The sequence below is a fragment of the Ochotona princeps genome, chromosome 3 (assembly GCF_030435755.1).
Source record: "Ochotona princeps isolate mOchPri1 chromosome 3, mOchPri1.hap1, whole genome shotgun sequence".
NCBI lineage: Eukaryota > Metazoa > Chordata > Mammalia > Lagomorpha > Ochotonidae > Ochotona > Ochotona princeps.
In genome coordinates, this window is record NC_080834.1 from 29880567 (window position 1) to 29903676 (window position 23110).

Genomic DNA, 23110 nt, shown 5'->3' on the forward strand with positions numbered 1-23110 from the left:
TTATTTGTGCCTGAATCACTATGCAGAGTAGTCTCAGAATAAGGTTCCAGGCCCCAGCACAGTGGCCTAGCAGCTAAAGTCCTCGCCTTGAACACACCTGCATTCCATATGGGTGCCGGTTCTAATCCAACCAGCCTTATTTCCCATCCAGCTCCCTGCTTGTGGCCTGGGAAAGCAGTCTAGGACAGCCCCAAACCTTGGGACCCTGCACCCATGTGGGAGACCTGGAGGAAGTTCCTGGCTCCTGGCTTCAGATCAGATCAGCTCCTGCCATTGTGGCCACTTGGGAAGTAAATCAGTGGATGGAAAATCTTCCTCTCTGTCCTTCCTTCTCTCTGTATATCTGACTTTGCAATAAAAGTAAATAAATCTTAAAAAGGGGGAGGGGAATTGCCAATGCCATTTGAGGGACGGCAAGAATGTCATGTTCCCCTTTAGAACTCCATAAACCCAGCATGAAGAGACTAGGTGAAAAGGTTGAGTGTGCTTCTAACACCAGAGCAGAAGAAAAGCCTACCTACAGGCGTGCTGGGCTCCCGCTCTCAGCCCTGGAACTGCTCAGTCCCGTGTAACAGGCAGGAACAAGCTGCCTGTGAGCCATGGGCATCTTACAGCACCTGCATCATCACTAAGATCAATGGCCCCTATTTTCCTTGGAAAAGATAATGTGAGTGAATACAGGGTAAGCTCACCTAGCTGGCATGGGGTTTTCCATTTCATTGACATTGTAAGGAAAAGAAAAAAAACCCTCCTTTTACAAAGGGGTTGTATACACTGGTTTGTGATTCATGCAGTAATCTCCCTTATTCTGCCAGCATTATCTCAATGGAAATTTGGAAAGTGATCCCCTGGGCAAATCCTCCCAAGGAAATGGACACTGTATCCCCTGCAGTGGCTAAACACCTGTTCAGGATGCCGTGGCTCTGTGGGTGTTTTTATTTTCCTGTTCCATTATTAAGGGCACATCTTTGAAATGGATTCTTTTTTTCTTGGAACGGAAAGACATTCTTTCATTATCCATGCAAAGAGGGACCACAGGTTATTCAAAATCTCTCAGTGTCACCTCCATCTTTCTTGGAAGCAGCTTAGACGCAAAGAATAGGATAGAACTGATCCACTTGCTCCTTCCTGGTTAAATTCCTGGCAACCCGGAGAACGTGACCACAATGAACATTTGGAAAGGGCATGCTATGCCAGCATGCCTCAACGCATAGGCAAGCTCGTAACATGAGCAGCCAACGACAAACACAGCTTACGTTCAAGTAGCAGCATGAAGTTGAAAAAAATAAAATAAAAAAGGGCTGCTAGGCAAAGCACATGCCAGTCAAGCCACTGAAATAAAAACAGAGGCTTAGGTTTTCCAGTCGGACTGACATCCAAGGGTCCTGTGGGCACCTGCCAGCTTCCCAGCTCAGTCTGCAGCCAGATACTGAAAAATCTCGCCCTGCTGCTGAGAAGGCGATGGCGCGGACCTTGTCTTCTCATTTCATTTTCATAGGGGTGGCAGGCTAGGCTTGCATGGGCCTGTGTCTCTTTCTCTCCCTGTGCTGGTATACCTAGTGCTAGAATTAATGGCATCAGTGGCGCACACCGTCCTCCCCCCAGCATGGTTTGCTGGAGACACAGCACAGAAAAAGAGGCAGGCCAAGGGTGCTGCTTCCCACTCTGTCGTCCTCCCTCCCCCTGGAGTCCTACACGCCCTCAGACCCCTTTACCACCTCACTCACTCAGCAGGTCAGAAGGTGTCTTCTTTCCAGGCAGGTAGAAAGAACGTCCTTGCTCCCCTTCACCCACCTGGCTAGCATGGGCTTCCGCTACTGCCTGAAAGAGAGAGGGACACGTGTTTCAGGGGTTTATGGAGAGCACCCCACTGCAGCTGGCTCTCAGTGACTTCCTCAGGGCCACAGCCTGTGGTACATTTACCTTCCAGTCCCTGGCCATCTGACACAGTGCCCAGGAAAGGGTGAAAGCTCAAGGATGTTTCCAGAATCCGACTACACTCACCATCAAAAGCCCTCAGGCTAGATGCCGAGCTCCTGGAGGGAGCGTGGTGGCAAGACACCCTGGAAAGACAGGGTGAACCCTCCCCCATTGAGGCCTGCTGAGAACGGAGCTGCAAGCAGAGGCAGGAAGAGGAAGTGCAGAGGAAGTAAACAGTGAGCATTGGAAGGGAAGAGTCTAGAATATTTTTACCGCCTGTGGAACTGCATTGCTCCCGTTGAGTCACAGACTATCAGAGGGGAAACAACTGTCAGGATCATCCCCTAGGACATGAGCTTCACAAACAGGCCGCCACTGAAACCCGGGTGCTAGGACGGACTTCTCTGGGTGTTGGCACAAGGGGGCAGGTTGCAAAGCTTTGGAGAGCAAGATTTGTTCTCCTCAGTCCTCTACAATGCCCCTCCAGGCTCCTGCAGCCTCAGATAATCCATCCTAAATCTAGAGGGTTCTCTTACAGCCTACTTTTCTGAAGTAACACTTCCTATGTTTATTTATCTATGGTTTTATTTATCAATTGTCTATCTATCTATCTATCTATCTATCTATCTATCTAATGAGAGAGAGAGAGAGACTCGATGCACCAATTCACTCCACAAATTTCCAACATGTCTAAGGCTAGGCCAGGTTGATGCCAAGAGCCTGGAACCCCATCTAAGTCTCCCACATGAGACCCAATTATTTGATTTATCACTCAGTGCCTTCAAGGAAGGTTGGCCAGGAACCAAAGCCTATACTGACTGAGCTACTCTCATGTGGGATACAAACATTTTTTTATAACATAAAAATTTCTTTATTTTTATTTGGAAAGGCAGATTTGCAGAGAGAAGGAGAGACAGGGGGAAAGATTTTTGATCTGTTGGTTCACTCCCCAAATGGTCACAATAACCAGAGTGGAGCCGGTCCAAAGCCAGGAGCTAGGAACTTCTTCTACATCTCCTGCATGTTGCAGGGGACCCAAGGACTTGATGAATCCTGGTCTGCTTTTCCAGGGCATAAATAAGGAGATGGGTCGGAAGTGGAGCAACCGGGGCATGAGCCAGTGTCCATGTGTGATGCAGGTACCACAGGCAGAGGAGTAGCCCGATATCCCACTGTGCCAGTCCCTTGAGATGTAAGCATCTTAAAGCATGTCTTCACTTCTGGGCCCAATGCTGACTCCAAAATCTCCTTCACAAGCAGTCTCATATTTCTTTTCTGATTCATGAATTATTTACCAGTTACTTTTTTATAGCTGAATTTTTCCCAATTATTACATTCCCATAATGGCTAGATTCCCCCAGGGTAGCTCACCATGTTTGGAAAAGAAGAAAACACTGTTCTATCAAGTTCTGATATCTTCTTGCATCCATCAGTCCCACTATGTGCCTTACTTCTACCTCATCAGAAGCAAATTCATCCTGTTTTGTTCTTCATTCTGCATTCCACATGAAATTTGCTTGACTGTTTTTTTTTAAAGATTTATTTATTTTTATTACCAAGTTGGATATACAGAGAGGAGGAGAGACAGAGAGGAAGATCTTTCGTCTGATGATTCACTCCCCAAGTGAGCGCAATGGCTGGTGCTGCGCCGATCCGAAGCCGGGAACCAGGAACCTCCTCCAGGTCTCCCACACGGGTGCAGGGTCCTAAAGCATTGGGCCGTCCTCGACTGCCTTCCCAGGCCACAAGCAGGGAGCTGGATGGGAAGTGGAGCTGCTGGGATTAGAACCGGTGCCCATATGGGATCCCGGGGCGTGCAAGGCGAGGACTTTAGCTGCTAGGCCACTGTGCTGGGGTCCTTGCTTCACTGTTGAAGGCACTTTTATTTCATGTAATTTTATATTGGTGCCTTAGGTTTTTTTGTTTTTTGCTTTTTTTTTTTTTTTTTTTGATTTGGTTCGGTTTGGTTTCTCATTAATGATACCTCTATCCATTTGGTTTTCAACTTCTAAACTTTTGAAGGGCAATGTAACTGTCCCAAGAGTTATGGATGAGAAGAACAATAGATGATATTAGCTTGTCATTTCACCTCTCTGAATTCCTGAGCTAAGCAAGTTCTACCCAAGTTATCAGCAGCTTCCTTTCGTCTCTAGAATGAGTACTTATTTCCACAGTGTGGGTTGTAACGTGCCTCCCATGGTTAGGGTTGCAGTCCTCAAAAAGGCAAGATCTACACTGAGGCATTATCTCTGCAGCTCTTGAGTGACCAACCACCCCTGCTTCAAGCCAAGGAAAGATGTGTGATGTGAAGGTATGTGGTGTTTACGCACTGGAGTGTTTGTTTTCTGATAACAAAGGAAGGAAAATGGCTTTGATCAGGACCAGCCCTGCCTATTGTGGAAGGAAGATCTCCTTTCTGTCTCTCCCTCCCTCTCTTTGAGAGGGATGTAACACAATAGCTGGCACATTAGAAAGTTACTCTGCTATCTGAAGAGCTATGCTTCCAGTGTTAGGGACAAAACCAGGAGAATGAGGAAAGTGAGACAGTTTCCATTACTTCCTCTATGAAAGATAGAGGCTTTCGTAAGAATGGAGAGCCTAAGAAACCAATCACAGCTTTCCGGAATAAGCTGTTCTGTCAGAGGGATCAACCTGCCAATGGCCAGAAAGCCATGATAATTAGTAGAAACGTGTAGAGGCTGGTGCTGTGGACTACCGACTTAACGCGCTGCACTGCTGTCTGAAACGCAGCTTCCCACAGGTGCATTGGCGCGAGTGCCCGCTGCTCCACTTCGGACCCAGCCCCTTGTCAATGCACCTGGGAGAGCAGCAGAGGACACCCAGGTTCATGGCTCCTGGCTGCCATCTAGCCAGCCCTGCCCCCTGTGGCTGTCTGGGAAGCAACTCTACCTTTCAAACCAATGAAAACAGTTATGTATAAACACATAATGAATAATAATGGAGTTACATTAGAGTAGTTACAAGTGCCCAAAATAGAAAAACGATTGATAGAAAGCAACAGTAATAATAGAACAATAAAAAAATGCAGACAAGTAATCACGGTAGGGAAGTTTCGGATCAGCAACAACACTGACCGTCTTGGGTACTCGTACCACTGCATGCCAGCCACACATTTTCTATGCATGGACTTGACCAACTTTCACCCACTGTAGCCTGTGTGCTGCGAGAACACTTGCTTATTCCTTTTCGGGAAAATATAACTTCTGCTGTCAACCATCCAAGCCTGGATATGAATTGTTTTAGGGCAAGAGTCTACATAGAGCTCCAAGTCCAATGTCCTGCTTAACCTCCCTCAACTCTCTCTCCTTAAAAATGTGTTCCTGCTTGCATGAGGATCCAGAAAAGCACTATTGAAACTAATAATGTTTGCCTTTCCTCCAGGATGGCTAGCCTCCTGAGTGAGCCTGTTTCCTAACATCACAAAAAAAAAGGATATGGATAATGTGATTCAAGCTATAACATAACATGTTGTTTATATTTATTATATACCTTTTATAGAACATATATATCTATTATAAAAGGTGAATTGAATACATAATTACAATGAGGCATCAGTTATATTTATGCTGTGCATGAATATACAATTTTAATTGGAATATTAATTACAATGAAGTGTAGAGATTTCTTCAATTCCCACAATAAACTTTCACTCCTCTCTTCTGTTAGCACATCTTTATTTCTGCAATACCTTTTATCCAGGTCTTACAAACGGGACTCTTCTGTTAGTTGTCATGTGGGTACTTTGTTACCAAAATATTCCACTGAATACTGCTTTCTATCTCCTTCCTAGTGACTAGACCACTGAGCTTCACTAAAAGCTTAGACCTCTATTGAGCCACATTTTGGATGCTTGCAAATGCCCAGCCTGGAAAAACTTCGTTCCAAACATCAGGGTGGACTCGCAAAATAGAGGTATCACCATAAAAACACTATGGAGGGTAGCTTTCAAAATGTAGAGTTTCCTAAGTTGAGACTTCAAGCCACCTCATCGCCCACACTTCCAGACAGGGTGCTGAGATAGTGGGAGTGAAACGTGAGCACAGGCACAAGTTAGGGTTTCCAGACAAATGGGAAAGGTGAAAGATCCGACTTATAAGCTCTGACAAAACACAGCTTCCTGTTCACAACAAAAGCTGTCCTGAAAGCTTTCTTGCAAGTTAAAATTTCTACCACATCCATTGTTTTTGGTGATTTTTCTCTTTGTCTACAAACCCCAAATATCCAGATTAAATTTCATCATCATTATACACAGGTTTAAATATTAAGTAGAAAAAAATGCATGGCAAGAACCGACTGGAGTTCACTGAGCAATAAGGCTTTAAAAATAATTGAAAATAAAACCAGTGAGGCGTGGCTAGGCTCCTTTAGACCCCGTGACTCTGGTCACACAAACACACGCTCTGTGGCCTCTGCCTCTGGCCCCATTCCATCCCCCTCCTGGATCGTCAGGACAGCCTGGGATTGGCTTCAAAGGCTGCCCTGACAGCTCATGACTTCCTCCATATCACCAGCCCAGGAGTCCTCAGAAATGGACGTGCTCACTGAGAAAGAACAGGCCGGCAGAGCTGACAGGGTAGATTGCCAAGGCCAAGGGTTCTTCTCTCTTGGGGAAATTCACTTTTCCCTTTGGGCCACTGGGGAGGGAGGGCAGCTGGGAAGAATGACAGCGTTCTGGGGGCTGTGTGATGGCTCATTCATCTCCAACAGAATCAGAAGGGTCTGAGGGTATTCTAGGGGAAAATGGTACATTTGGCAGCCATTTCCATGGCTACCAGGAGCTGCGCCTTGAACACAGGAGGTTGGAACTGGGCGCTGCTGTGGGTAGTTGTTGGCTATGGCTTGTAGTCATTTGTGCACCTCTTTGCTGGGACTGCTCAGACAGGACCTTTTGCTGGGTCTCACCCTGGACTGTGTGTTTTCTACTCCTTTGTGTCACTGGGTTGATGGAGTGACTTCTACCTGTACGGAAGTTTCAGCATCAATATGGGGTTTGCAGCTGCTCCCGAATGGGTGCCCCGTCAGCCTGTTCCTCTCCTGGAGAGCAGGAAGGAGGAACTGCTTAGACCAGAGCTACAGCTGAAGCTCACAGGGCTGGTGAGGAGGATGAGAAAATGGTGCTTGTGTTGTGTTCCATGAGGGGCTTGGAGTCCTCTGTGGCTGAGGAGACACCTGACCACAGGGCACTCTTACTATAGAGTTCTGAGTTTGGGGATTACATTTCTGACTTACAAGGCACCATATTTGAAAAAAAGAAGAATCCTGAAATTTTCCTAATGTGCATTCTGAATGTCTGTCATTCCATGACCAAACAGTAAATTGAGAAAGAATCCTTTGTCACTAAGGTTATAAGCAGGAAGACAGAGTGGTCTGATCCCAAAAGACACCATACAAAGGGTGACCAATCCTTGTAAAATTACCTTCAAGTCAGCATTTGAGCTTATCATGCCAAGATAACTTCTTAGGAATGTCCTAAGGAACCCTATCCTGTTATTCTACTGGTGTGTGGAGCAAGGAGTCCTAGATTTGCGAATTGGGTGACCTCATGATTTGTTCTGTCCTGGACACACTGGGCTACCCTAGGGACCATGACGACTATTCCACTGATTGTTTTCATAAGGCAAGGAAGAACTTACAGCGAGAAATCACTTTTCAAATCAATGGCAGAGCTATGGCATATAACCCTGCCCTTTCCCTGGTGAAGGGACCAAGCTTAGAAGGCAAAATAATCCTCACTTCTCATGAGAGTCCGGTACAGAAGACTCTGTTAGCCAACCAGCCAGATCTGACTGTCCCCAGCACTGCACTCCTCTGTTACCACCATTGTTCAAATCAGTTCTCACTCGGTGTCCCTCCCTCTGGTGCAGTGTCGCAGGCATCAATAAGCCACCAATACTCAGATATTGGCCCCTGCCATAATATAAATAGCAAGGACCGAGTCACTGCTCATCTGGCTCCAGACTTCAGGCGAAGCATTATGTACCACATAGAGTCTGAAAGGGGCACTACTGTTACTATTGGTGTTTATTATTCCCCTGTTTCAGGCAAGGAAACTATGATGGCCAGAGGACCTGATCCAGAGTCCTTGCTTCTGAGGTCCCTGACTTCACAGAGCATCCAATCCTTGCGGAGTTTGGTATAGCACACCTGTGACTAGAAGGGATTCACGCCAGTGAGCGATTCTGGATCTGCAGGTCTGCGGGTGTAGCTGGAGGGTCTGCAGTTCCAGCAGGCTTCCAGGAAGTGCTTCTCCTGGCTTCAGGTGACGCTGACGCTGTAATCCTGAGATTACACTTGGCAATCCACCTGACTCCCTACTCTATGAACTACACAGACTACAGAGAAAACAAACAGGCGCCCTGTTAGTTTGTCACAAATTCAGTGTCATTATTTTCAAGCAAAGGAGAGGACCTCTGCCTTGACACGGTGGAGAAAGTGAATTTGGTTGAATAGTAGCTTCTAGAAGGGTTTTTCACTGTTCAGGCAAAGTCTGCTAGGACATAGAAGCTTCAAGCATATCTTCTTGGAAGGAAAGAGAATTGCTGGGAAACACAGAAGCCATGAGTTGGAAATTGGGTTTCTCGTTGGAAGAGCTGTCATTGCAGAGTAGTCCTCAGTAGGGCAACGCAAGGCTGTAGGGGCCGGGCAGGTTGAACTGAGAAACTTATGGTGGCCTCATAATTATGGAAAGCCTTATCTATCAGGTCCTGACTACTCACTGTCTCCGCCCAAAAGGAAGTCACATTGTCCATTTGTAGATTACAGGTTCTGAGGAGTCCTATTGTTATGACATCTGCTTCTCAATATACATGAGGTCCCTTCAATACGTTGATCATTTTTTTTGGGGGGGTGTGCAGGAAAATCCTCAACACCATGGTGAGGAGCGACTAATCTTTGTGTCCCACCCAGCGAGGCATAAGCCAATCCACGCCAGCTCTTTCCTGTCAGATTCCAAGCTCTACTTTTTGTTGTTTGTCTATTTATTTTAGGTTTTTTTAGTTTGTATGATTGTTTGTTTGCTATGAGGGGTTTCCGGAGCAATCCCGATGGTCATCGCGAGGGAGAATGGGGGTCCAGAGCCGGAGCCAGGCTAGGACCAGAGAAAGCTCCCCTCCCTGGTCCCGGGGTACGTTTATTGTTCTTCTGTTTCTGCGTACCGCTCAGGGCTTCTGGTTGTCGTTCTGATGACGTCGGTTTCTGCACGGTAGTGTTTGGACTTCTTCCATCCCCTGCGGAAGCTCCGGTTGAGGGTGGGTGACCTCAGAGTTTTTGGCCTCCGAGGGCATCAAATTTCCTGTGGCCTCCTTGGCAGTTGGGATATAGTCCTTGTTGCTCGTATTAATAGTCTGTGGTGAAGATCTGGGAGTCTTAATGGTTGGGATCCAAGCTTCCTCCTTTCAACCTGCTCCACTCTGGAGTGCCCCCCTGCTCCACGCACATGACCTCCTGTTAAGAGGTTGTCAGGATCACTCCCGATTCCCCCCCTCATGCATTGGTATAGTAGTTCAGATCAGCAAAATTATACTTCAACACAACAAATGGCTAAATACTAAAATGAAATACACACGAGACAGCTGAATAGTACCCTATAGCCATTTTAAGGTATATAGCAGTCGGTCCTGTATATAAACTAAAATTGAAATGTCAATGAGCTAATCATAGGATGTGGTTAAGAACCTGCATTTTTTTTTAACATACTGGTTACTCAAAACCATGTCAATTCCATAATGTTGTAAATTGCTGTTGATGTTATATTGGGACTCTTAATTGACTGGGATGATATTCTACCAGCTCTAACTTCAGACCAGAAATAGGCTCCCCAAGAAACTGTTCAACCCATCTGGACAATAAGTAGCTGGACTCTATGCTTGGTATATGTTTGCAAAGAAAGAATCTTGATTGAATTTGCTGCAACAAGGTGGAGGAACTCACCAGGGGGAAAGGGCGTGGGGAGGGGTGGGGGGATTCCCAGAGCCTATGAAATTGTCACATAATGCAAAATAATCAATAAAAAAGTACGTTGATCAGAAAAGGCCAGAAGGGAAAAGTTAAGTTGATTTTAATGCTCATGATATTGAAACCACACATCCACGAAATCTATCCTTTACCTGGGAACACTTTGAAGAGACCCTGTGTCGTCTGAGCTTCTTACTTTAACTCTGGGGTGAAGAGTCTAAGCGGATCTGCCTAAGGTTGCTGAGCCAATAGTGAGGCGAGGACTAGAAACAAGGTTTTGTAATTCTCAGTGCATTGTGAGGACAGACACCTAGCTCTGTTGGTTGTCAGAGAATAACTTGAAATGAACTGTCCTCCTCACTGGGCACTGGGAATAATGGACAGGATAGCATGGAGCAGTGTGTCTGGACCCCTTTCCAACCCCTACCCCTCCCCACCACTCAACTGTAGCAGCAGCCTCACTGGGAGTGTTAAGTACAAACATAGAGTCGCAGACCCTCCTCACCTGAGTTGCTGAAGTGGTACATCTGGGGGGTTACTTCCCAAGCAACCGTACCTTAACGAGAATTCACTCTTGAATTCAAGAATTCAAGATCTTTCTGGCTTTACAAAGCAGTGGAAAACCAACAACCATTTTTCTTTTTTAAAATGGATTCCACATTCTGCATTGCATGTGAGCACCTAATGATTCAATTTGCATCAGTGGTCAAATATTTAGCCTTTTTTCCCTATGTTTCCATTCCATTATTATTGTTTCAAATTCCGTAAGTACTAAAAAAATCCCTTCCCATCCCTAAATGTGGTTTGCATAGTGATGCCCTGCACTCCTCAATGCATACCCTTTATAAAAAAGGGCTTTTTTTTCATTCCTTACAACATCAACCTTTCTCCACTCAGCAAAGACAAGTTTAAACAGATACTGTGTTCAACAGGAGGCTCATTTTCCATTTTCCATGGCAAAGAATTCAAGCACTGGAAGAAGTCAGAAGTATCATTTGCTGAATATTTTTGTAAAGACAGTTTAATTTCAGTTCCTTTATTTGCAAGAGAACCGTGTAACCCAAATAAAACATACTACATCTGTCTGTTGTTACCAGTGACCAGCTTCGGCTGCACATTATCACAACAGGGAGCTTTCCTATAGAGTAAGGTCGTGCAGGAGCGGACAGCATGTGGAAACTCCCTTTGGTTTACCACCCCTGGTCTCTCCATGCTCCAACACGCGGAGGACGTGGGTAATAGGCGTATTCTCCCTTTAATCACAGTCTGGCTGTGATGTGCATTGTTGTGAGATGACTGGTAAAACAGGAAAATTGATGTCTGGGAGGAAAAACGAGGCAAATCATACTGCTGCGCTCGACTCCCCAACACACTGCCCCACACGTTCTCTTCTTGTCTGGGCGAAGTTGAACACGGCAGAGTGGCACAGATGGCTTAAAACACTGCCCTTCGGCTACGACAAAGAAAATGCAGAGCATCGGGGAGCATCTGATTGTGACCAGGAGTGAGTCAGAGAGGAGGCCTCTGCCTCCGCAGACAGCACTTGTAAACAAGTATTTCACTTTTAAGAATTCTACTTAATGACATTTCAAAAAGAGCATTGTTAGAACATTTAACAAGGAAGAAAAGAACTGGAAAGCCAATAAAAAGGTGTTTTTTTTTAATCCCTCTGTATGGTTTGAGAAATCGTGTAAGACTGGATCGCTGCATTTTTACAGTGCATCTTGTCACGATTTACAACATTTCAAAGTGGCTGTCTCCTGGTTAAATCTTTCTCTCACAGCAACACTGAATCCAGTACCCTTACCGCTCACATTTTATTTCTGCTTGTGCTGCCTTTACAATATCTGTGTAGTGAGAAAAGAATAGAGACATAGGGTTCATATTATGGATGTGTACTTGTAAGCAGGCACCTACTGCAGGCTCCTCTGGCAGTGTGCTGACTGCCTCCTCGGTTCATAAGGGAATCACCTGCTTAAGAGGGTGAGTGTTTCTCCCTGTTGACTTCCGTGGCTTGCTATGACCAGGCTTGAAATCTTATCCCAGACAAAGGAAATTATGATTCTTGCTTGATTTGGAACGCAGCTACTTAAGAATGGGATGAGCGTCAAAAAGTTTCAAAATACAGTCTTATGTCAGTCTAAAGTCTGACCACATTTCTCTGACACAGAACTGTAACTCAGAGCATCTCAAGGGAACACAGTTAATATCAAAATTCTTGGGTTGTGGTCAATTGACTTGAAAAACTAGCAATATTTATGAGTTGTTTGCTTTGCCCAAAGTTGAAAATGTAGAAGCTTGTGATCTCTGAGTGTTAAGAAACTTCAAATTTACAATATTCTCTCATGGACTTGAACTCTGAGACCTCGATGGTCAACCAATTACCAGATGTAAACAGGGGGAAATCCCATCTTAACCATCTGCAGGTAACTAGCTGGGGGGACACTCATTCCCACCTCCTTGGTGGTAGGACTGCCATGGAAAATAGAAGATGGTCAGTTAAACTTGGATTTCAGATGGACAGCAAATCATTTTGAGAGTTAAGAATGCCGCATGAGATAGTTGACACAGGCTAATGGTAAAAATTGGTACTTGAAATTCAGGAATATAGATGTACAGCCTGTATCTATATGTGGGGGGGAGTTACAAGTTCATGGAAAATGCATATCATATTTAAAAATATGCATGTATTTTTTTTAAGGATCTTAACATGTTTATTTTACTGTTATTTGACACTATGATACAAACATAAGAGGATTTACTTGACATTTTTAATAAATATCTCATGGGCTGTTGAGTGCCTTACTGGTGAAAAGATTTAACTGGCTAATCTCATCAATCCATTTTGTACATTTAGTAAGCATCATCTCTGCCCTACATAACTCTTAATGCAATTCACAGCACACAAAAGGTTATCATATTAAATACATAATCAACTCGGACTTCTCAACAACAAGGAAATTAGTAAACCATCAAATGGACTGCTTACCATACACTTTCCTCATAACTAAATAACACACAAAAAAATCAAAATAATATTTGTCATCACTCTAAACTATTGCCAGCAACTGACGGAAACTGCCAATTAGCCATATTCATATTCACAACATGCTAAATATACTCTGCTGTTACTTCATCCATGAAATGCCAACATGCCTAGAACAGAGAATTTTCACCATCTCTTGCCTTGGGACCTGACTTGCAGCAATCTATATTTAGATCAGAACTCCATGGGCACTTGATGAACTCTACCTTTCCATGTTGGCTTTCTTATATGAGAGAGAATATATGGTATTTATTCTTTTGTGATTGACTCATTTCGCTGAGCATAATAGTTTCTAGTTGGGACCACCTGGTTTTGAATAGAAAAATATCGTTCTTCTTGACAGCTGAATAATATTCCATTGAATAGATGTACCACAATTTTTTTAACCATTCTTCCTTAGACGCACATCTGGTTTGTTTCCATGACATTGCTATTGTGGATTGTGCTGCTGTGAATATAGGATTACAGATCCCCTTCTCGTATGCAGATTTCACTTATGTTGGGTATATTCCTTAGAGCGGGATTGCTGGGTCATATGGCAGGTTTATTTGCAATTTTCCAAGCACTCTCCATATGGATTTCCACAATGATTGTACTAGCCTACACTCCCACCAGCAGTGAAGGAGGGTACCTTTCTCCCCACATCCACGCCAGCATGTGTTGTTTTTCGAATTCTGAATGTAGGCCAGTCTCACAGGAGTTAGGTGGTACCTCAAGGTGGTTTTCATTTGTATCTCTCTGATGGCTAGGGAGCCTGAGCATCTTTTCATATATTTATTAGCTATTTGTATCTGTTCTTTTGAGAAACATGCATGTATTTTTAAAAAATATTTTACATCAAATGAATTTCACACATTTTTACTTATGATTTCTGGCATCCTTAGGAAAGAATAAATGTATGCTCAAGAGTAGCTCAAAAGGCCACAAACCTTAAAAACAAGGCTTGACGTGGAGACGGCATTTTCTAAGATTAGCAATCCAGAATTCCCCAGTATGTCCAGTCTGCGCTATAGTGGGTGAGGATAGAGCCTTCTCACACGTGGTGTAACAGAGGTTTCAGCCACTCTCGTAAGCTACTCTCAATTTCAATAATTGGCTTGGGGCTTGTTGGCCATTTTTGTGTTTTGCACCGTTTCTGGTGGATGGGTGACATACATGATTGCTTTTCATTCTACGTCACATAAACAGATAAAAATAAAAGAAATAAGATTGCCAAAGACACCATAACGTTAAAATATTCTCCCTACAACACTGAAAAATAAACATTCTCTCCATCGACTACCCTTCCCCCGCCAAGTGCTTCTTTTCAACTATTAAGCAAGAGCTATTGCTTTCGAGATGTGGTGAGTAAAAGTGCTATTTCAGAACCTCTGAAAAGATGACAGCATGGTGAAGCAATATCAGATTCCCACTAGGACCATGTTGCAAGGGCAGCTTCTACAACTGCTGTTTGTTGCCCACATTTGGAGTGCAGAAAACAGAACCTTTAGTTAGAGATAACTGCAAAGAACCCGGCCCCTTCCCCTCACTCAAAGGCATAAGCCTCCCGAGTTCCCAGGCTCCAGGGTCTCTCAGTCTTGGGCACCAGCTTCTGATTGCTCAAAGAGGACTTCTGATCATGTCCTGGACCTCAGGCCAAATATTCTAATTCTTTTGGACTGATTTGCTCCATAGACACATTGCTGGCATTTTTAAACTGTTCATCATGTCACATGTGATTTCTTTGATACAAAAAGCCTGGATCCTTAACCATCAGAATCCCTGTTAGCATGTTCTCCAAAGGACATGAGTGCTTGCGCTCAGAGAGTTGCAAAGCCTCACATGGGAGTACACAAACACGGAGGAGAAAGAGCAGCTCCATTCCTACGCCCTCTACCCCACCAGTCACGGAGCAGACTCACACAGAATCAAAGCAGGAAACAGCAGAAAATAACTCGGATACATACGCAATGCTTGGTCTTCTGAGCCTTGTTCTGTGGGACTTCACGGACTCCTCAAAGTGGACTGTTAGAATCGATACGCAACTCAGTCACACACGACTTCGTGTGACCACAGTTTCATCAGAACTGTCACCAGGAAAGCGACTCTCACCGGGAAGCGCTTACTCATCTACAGAGGGCTAATTCAGACAAATACTCCCCTTCAGAAAGCCTCAGAGTCGCCCACAGCTGAAACCATCTGGGCACCTTTGGGAAGCAGAAATCCTCTCTTGAGCCCCGGCTCTGGTGTCCCCTTGCTCTGGGCTCCCTTTGGGGTAGAACTTGGGTGCGTCCCTGCCTCTCCCAGACAGCTCTTGGCCTTGTGGCTCTGGGTCTGGAGGCAGCCGATTCCTTCCTGAGGGTGCTCCGTTCTTCCCCTTTCTCAGGAAACTCCCACCTGTCCTTCAAAAGCCAGGTTGAACATTACCTCCTCTGTACTTAAAAAAAAAAAAAAAATGAAATACTGCTTGAGAGGCAGCGTAGTGTAAAGATTAAAAACGCAAGACGCCACTTCTGTTAATACTAGCTTTAGACAACTTCCTTAACCCCTTTGAGACTTGGTTTTCTCAACCACAGAATGGCAAGAACTACTACGTATCCTGGGGTTGTGTCAGGTTGAAATACACAAAGCACCATAAAATTCTGCCTGTTCATACTGAGCACTGTGTAAGAGTCAGCTACTAACAATATTTGCAGCAATAAATCGAACACATAGACTACAACTCACTGGGCAAAATCGCATGAACCACAAATGAATAGTAGGTGAATGTTCTAATTATCTGAAGTTCTCATGAATCAGCAAAAACCCTCACCACCTAAATGAGCCTCAATGAAAAGACCATTAGGGAAGTGAAAAAGCGTTCTGACACTGCACGTTGGTGTGTGTGCCAGGATTGTTGGTGCCTGCTGTGTGTTAGACATTATGCAGCGCCAGGCAGATCCAGCAGTGCTAAGCTGGCTGTGGCCCTTGCTTTTGTGAAGTTTGTACTGTAACAGGAGAGTGAGGCATAACACAACACTCAATAAGGGATGTGAAGATACTCACAGGGACATCTCAGGAGACAGCCAAGGATGGGAAGGAGGTTAGAACATGTAGCATAGAACACACCCTAGTCTGGGGTCCAGCAGGGATCCCTTGAGAAAGTGATGTTAAGCTGCAAGTGTGACAAATGGGAAGTGCTAGACAGACTGCCAAGTGGACAGAGAGATCAGTGAGTGTTTAGGACATGGGGTCACAGGGAATTTGCAAGGGCCAGCAAGAAGAAGGCAGTGATGAGGTGAAGGAGATGACAAGGCTGGTAGGAGCTGAGGACAGGATCCCACCATGGGGGTCCTGGTGGTTCCTGAAATCTTCATCCTAGGATCACTAGAAACACAGGGAGAGTCTTGGGAAAGATTGGATTGGATCATTTATGATGCAATCTGGAGAACACAGGCATAGATGGTTCAAGTCTGTTTGATGGGTGCTCTCACTCAGCAAAGCTGAAATCGCAGACATGGGGCTGTAGACGTTCCAGACACTTGGAAGGAATGAGGCTGTCTGAGCTGCACATTCTAAGCCACAGGTGTCCCAAAGTTGGAAGCTGGGGCAGAAGTGGTGAGGGAGACCCTGTCTTCAAAGTGACTGCTGGCTTCTTGATATGGACACAAAGTGGTCTTCTTGTTTCCCAAGGATTTCTTTTTGTTGATTTAGAGGGTACTGGATGTTCCCCATCCTTTTAGGATTGCACGTGGTACCGAACCTTCAGGCTGTTCCTTATTGGGACATCAGCGTGGAGCTCACTTTTGAGCATAATCCTGATTCGGAGTGACAGCATGGTTCAGGTTGGGGTTTGGGGAACTGATGGGCCTGACTTTCAATAAAACAAGTTGGGCAAGAGGGATTCCCTGAGCATTTAGGTCTCCAAAAGGAATTCAGATCATGGAAGTGGATGTATCTCTCTCACACAGCCAAAGCAGTTGGAGAACCCAGCCAGTCTTGACATGGGCACAGTAGGAACTACTGGGGCAGAAGCGCAAGGCACCAGTCCAAGGAGTACAAATGCACCCAGGACATCTTTTTCACCTTTCAGATTGCCAAGATTTGGGGAGATACATCAGCATTTTATACTGACAAATATGTACAAATGAGTAACTTTTTAGGTGGCATCTGATGAAAGGGATTTACTTTGCATTGGTGCTTTGCTTTGGCGGAGTGGAGTTTGGGGACAGTGATTTGACAGTGGATAACCATTTTTTATAAAGTATTTCTTCATCTCCTGTGCCCCAGCAGTGAATAATGAATATAAACATTTCTAAGAATTCATAAGAAATGTATAACAGAATGATATGTAAGCATGTTCTCTGTTTAGTCATTATATCCAAACATTTGGAGCAGCCTGGATCAGGAGTGTTACAGAAATAGTATTATATTTATAAAATATTGACAAACTAGAGTGTCAGGCAGTCTTTAAAACTCACATCCAACAGCTGAGCATGTTTGCAAACAGTCAATAGATTTGGCTAAATATCCAATGTCCCCTTGCTGCCTCTCTCTGTAGGCGAGAGAAGCATGAAAAGGGACTGTGAAGCCACCAACACTTATCTCCGAAAGGGAAACAGAACCAGACACGGTTTGCCACCAGACTTTCCATTTATATGTAGCTAATCTGAAAATGTGATTTCCCCGGCACAGATCCTTCTCAGGCATTCCAGATTTTACTCTAAAGGAGAACTACTCACTGTGTTTTCCTGAGAAATTTTCCACACATGGCCGCGGCCAGTTCTATGAAATCACTTGCTGTGAGAGATGTTTTGATTGCACAAATCCAAGAACCAACTTTTCATTAAGTGATCAGGGCTATTATTTCATGTTGATTTAAGGCTTTATTTAATCGACTGAAGAGTTTGCACTTCACCCAAGGGTTTGGTTGCTGAGAAAGCAGATTCCTTGCCCAGTGCTTTTGTTTGGGCAAGTCCTTTCGCACCATATTACGTTTCTGCCCTGTGCGTGGTAAACTTCTACTCATCCTTCAAGGCCCAAAGCATAGGCCACCCCCTCCAGCTCACACCTCACCTTCTCCAGCTACTGTTTTCTTCCCATAAACTTTGTGTATGTTGTCCAAACCTCATGACAACACACACACTTCATTGCTGTAATGATCCCTTCTGGAAACTGCCCTTTCCCTGGAAGAGGCTCTGAAGGACTGAGTATTTAATTCATCATTTAATCCTTACTGCTAAACACAAAGCCTGGAATATGCTATGAACTCCAAGTTTGGGGGAGGAATGGCACAGGCAGAGATGCAGAATGTTCTAGAACTAGTGACCCCTGTAACTGACTTGAAGGCATGCAGTCTACAGCTAGGTTCACTGAAGCTTGGGAGATTTGAATGCTTCCCTAATTTGAATGCTGGATTTAAAAAATTTAGATTTCCTATATTTGGCTTTACAGAGTAGAGAACAGCCTACTACATCTTCAAGAGAAAATTAGCTGTGCATTTCTCTAATTGACTAAAATGATAAAAGCCAAGGGCATGCAGCAATTCCATGGCTCAAGTGGCTAATCCTCTGTCTTGTAGCGCTGGGATCCCATATTGGGGTACTGGTTCATGTCCTGCCTGCTCTACTTCCCTTCCAGCTCCCTGCTTGTGGCCTGGGAAAGCAGTGGAGGATGGCCAAAGCCTTGAGACTCTGAACCCATGAAGCAGACCCAAAGGAAGTCCTGGCTCCTGCCTTCAGATCAACTCAGCTCCAGCCTTTGGAGCTGTTTAGGGAGTGAAACAGCGTAGTCAAGCAGCAGATGGAAAATATTCCTTTTCCTTACAGATCTGTCTTTCTAGCAGGAATAAATAAATCCTTTTAAAAAGCAAGCAAGCCATGGACATAAACATACTCAGCTGGGCCTGATCAAGGACTTTCTATGTTTTGTTTCCCATGTGGTTTTAAGCACACTGACTACTGCACCCAAATGTTTCTAAATTCTTTCCTTCTACCTACTATCTCTGAATTAGATACAATCTGAGTGGAACAAGTAGCAGAATAACATAATTATTCTAATATATTTCCTGCTTCATATCTTCCTTTATATTCTGTGCATATCTTTAAGTGCTCATCACATGGACAAGCATTGTGGTGCAACAGATTGAGCCAGTGCTTGGGACACCCACATGCCCTATCAGAGGGCCTATTTCAGATCCTGTCTACTCTGCTTCTGGTCCACCTCCCTGCTAATGCACCTGGGAAAAAGCAAATGATAACTGAAGGACTTAAGTCTCCACTAAACACATGGGAACCCTACAGCTACATTTGTGGTTGCTGACTCTGCCCTGGCTACCGTGGGCATTTGGGGACTGAGCCAGTAGACAGAAGATCTCTCTGCCTCTCCCTCTTTTTCTGTTGCTCTATCAAATAAATAAATGAATAATTCTTTAAAATGTATGTAATATATTAGTACAGGACAAAAAAATTACATAACACACACATTGTCCCAAGGGATTCCTGAGGAAACAACTGAGTTGACTTCATTGGTTCAGATCAATGCTTATTAAACTTCATTGTGCATATATATTCCCTGGGGATCTTTTCAAAGACAAATTCTTATTCAGAGGGCCTGGGCCAAGGTCTGACTACATTTGTAACAAGCTCACAGTACCGTTGAGTTTGAGGCCTAGAGTTCGCTCTTGGAGTGGCCCTCTGCCTCTGGCATCCAGAGTTCTTCATCAGGACCACAAGACAAAGGCCCCGTAAATGATACTAACAAAACTACCCTTAGAACGTAAGAGAGAAAGGCATCCCTCCTGTGAATGAAAGCCAGGGGCTGGATTCAGATTCACTTTCTCAATTCTTGTTCCACTATTTGGTTGAGTCGGAGAGCTGATTCCTTCCAAGTTCAGTCCATCGTCCACAGAATTGTAAGGCAGCCCACTGGGACTCAGTCTTCCCATCACACCCACATTGAAGAGTATATGTCAAGACCAGAAAAAGAATGCAAGGCACATGGAAGACCATTCACTTGACCTGTGACCAGGAGCTGGTCCCTGTCATTTCCCACTTTCTTCCTTAGATCTGTCTTCAGCCATATGTTCAGATATGTGACCTACTGTTAAGCAGCTAAAATTGGAAATAGGACCCTGGCTGCAATACCTCGGCAACTCTAAAGCCTCACATTTGTTTTGTGTGACCTCCCCTAGCTCTCCCCAGTGATCAATACTATTTAAAAATATTGATGTATTTATTCAAATGGAAACTGCAAAGAGAGAAAGAGAGCAAGATTTTCCATTTATTGATTCATTGCCCAAATGACCACAATGGCTGAGGCTGGATCCAGGCCAGGGTCTTGGAACAGAAACCATGTCCTCCACACGGGTAACATGGGCCTAACTACTTGGGCCATTTCCCACTGCTTTCCTAGGTGTGTTAGTGACTTCTGTCCACCGCTTTACTTGGTTAGAGCCACGACTAACCTAAGTAGTGGACACACTTCATTCATCTGACATTATTTCCAAACGTTCCAGGCCATTCCTGCCATCCTCTCTCAGTCCCCAACTTCTCTGCTCCATTTCTAGATAATCCTTCTTTCCTGATAATCCTTCAAATGGTATTTTCTCCCAGACCTTATACTCCAAGACCATCTTATTATTGACCACACAGTACTTCATCCCTTCCCGTGGTATCTGGAGCCATCTTTATTATCCATGAATCCCAAACCTTGTGTATGCATCCAATCCCTCTCTTCACTGCTAAATGAACAGGCTGTGGTTAGGGTTAGCCTGTGGTCGCTCTAGCTAATTGGTTAGAGGTATCCTAGATGAAATACAGCTTTGCATAGATACCCACCACCCAGCACTCCTCATTTACCTTGATATGCTTTAAAGGTGTCCCCACCTCCCTTCCCATTGCCTCTACCTCACTTACAGCCACAAACTATCTTTCATTGGTAGCTCCAACACACTCACGATAGTGGCCTGCATCTTTTTCTTTGTAAGATTTATTTGTTTTTATTGGAAAGACAGATTTACAGAGAGAAGAAGCCGCAGAGAGGAAGATCTTCCATCTGCTGATTCATTCCCCAAGTGGCAGCAATTGTTGCAGCTGCGCTGATCCAAAGCCAGGAGCCCAGATCATCTGGGTCTCCCACATGGGTTATCCTCCATTACTTTCCCAGGCCACAAGCAGGGAGCTGGATAGTAAGCAGGGCCACTGGGATTACAACTGGCACCCATATGGAATTCTGGCTCGTGCAAGGCGAGGACTTCAGCAGCTAGGTTACTGTGCTGGCCCTGTGGTCTGTATCTTAAGTCATCTTTCCTCTACAGCATTCTCCATAGATCAGCCTAGTGATGGCTCCCATACACTCTGCTGCCCAGGTCAGGAGCCCCTTTGATCTACGTTCAGTGCCACTGCTCCTGAACTTGTCATGGCATGGAAGATCCTTCAGGAGTTGGTGTCACCTGCCAGTGCCTTGGCTCCAGTTACTCCCCAGTCTGCCACCTGCCCAACCCATGCTGAGTGACTCACTTGTTCAAGCGTGTTGGTCCTCTTGTGGTTGAGTGATGCTTTTTAACATGCAGAGCAGCTCTTGGAAGCCTTTCTCCTTTCGTTGCCTGCTCCCTCAAATCTTTTGATAGCGCGAGCCCCTGGTAGGCAGATGTTTTTTCCTACCTGTGTTCCTAGCCAGTGCTTTTTAATCTGGCTTCTCTGTGCTCTGCCTCCCAGAATACTTATCTGACTGTAGTAGAATTGTTTGTGTACTTTCATATATCTGATTATAGCAATCATCAGGCTAACAACTGCTATTTGTGGGAATGTACATGTGATCAGCCCCATATCTGTAGTCCACATACTTTAAGTCTGAATTTCAAAATCACTCTGATAACAACACATACATGGAGGCTCCTGTAAAAAGAGCTTGCCTATATTCACATAACTGTCACCTAACTAGTCAGCTGTTTGACAATACTGGATCCTGGTCTGACTCAAAAGTCGACCCTTGGTCTGTCACATGCATACACCTCTCCTGGGAATGTAAGCCACAGGGTCTTATTGGGTGCCTGCCAATGTCCACACTGTAGCTGGCCTTAATCTTTGTTGAATGTGCACACAAATGAGTGGAAAGAAAGGGAATGAGGATTCCAGGTCCCAAACCCAGCCATAGAGTCAGCATTTCTTGGAAGTGCCTTGTGCTGAGTCATCAAAGGTGATACCAGCAGCCCTCATCCTGTCCTGCCTCTGTTCCTGAATTATTTACTCCTACAAGTACCCCTCAAGGTTACCTAAGCCAGAGGCCAACATCCACCTCTAGATCCTACTTCTTTTATGACCCAGAAACACTTGGGCTAATCCCCTGAATAATTTCTGTTTTCACAGCCTGTTCTTATATCCTCCCATGGTCCTCTGGGTGAGGAAGCCCCTCAGAGTCCCTTGTAGACCCCCGTAGAACCAGCCTCCACTTTACACTCTGTCTGTGCCCTCCTTGCATGGTCATACTGTCTGCTGTGCATATACAACCTTTCAAATAGAAGCATTTGTCCAAGTCAGTGGGCCCAGCATGGTAACCTAGTGGCTAAAGTCCTTGCCTTGCATGAGCTGGGATCCCTTATGGGCATCAGTTCATGTTTTGGGTGCACCACTTCCCTTCCAGCTCCTTGCTTGTGGCCTAGGAAAACAGTTAAGAATGGCCAAAAGCCTTGGAACCTTGAACCCACATAGGAGACCCAAAAGAGGCTCCCGGCTCCTGGTTTTGGATTAGCTCAGCTCCACACATGGTGGCTATTTGGAGAATGAATCAGCAGATGGAAGATCTTCCTCTCTGCCACTTCTTCTCTCTGTAAATCTGACTTTCCCATAAAAAATAAATATTTTTTCAAAAAAGTCATCGTACCTGCCTTTGTTGCATTCATGAGCCAACCCTCACTGTCCCACCATTGTTCTACAAGAACCTCTAAACTGCTTTCCTTCTGCCTAAGCTCTTCTAGGATCTAACTCCTGGCTACCTTGTTGTTCATATCTCTGAATATTCCCTTTCCACTATCTATACTTCAGCCATGACAAGCAGCCTTCCCCTCCTTGCACATCCCAGGCAGCCTCATTCTTTTTACCTGCCTTGGTTCCCACTCGTTCTGCTGTCTTCAAGTTCATACTAGCCCCAGGTTTCTCTCCAGTGGTCCTCCTCCTCACTGCACATCTATTCCTGTTAGTGAAACATCACTAT

General features: G+C 44.8%; 1 protein-coding gene across 3 annotated transcripts in view; it reads right to left on the bottom strand.

Annotated features, from left to right (window-relative positions):
- KCNJ15 (potassium inwardly rectifying channel subfamily J member 15) overlaps positions 1 to 23110 on the bottom strand; it is a 45469-nt gene that overhangs the window by 3103 nt on the left and 19256 nt on the right. The window contains exons 1-2 of one of the 3 annotated variants that reach the window (XM_058661625.1): positions 14887 to 14976; positions 1728 to 1821 (exon numbers count right to left, since the gene is read on the bottom strand). The gene's annotated coding sequence lies outside the window, so the exon portion shown is untranslated. Of the gene's footprint in view, positions 1 to 1718; positions 1822 to 14886; positions 14977 to 23110 lie in introns of those variants that run through there. The other 2 variants (XM_004594110.3, XM_058661626.1) reach the window with 2 other exon arrangements.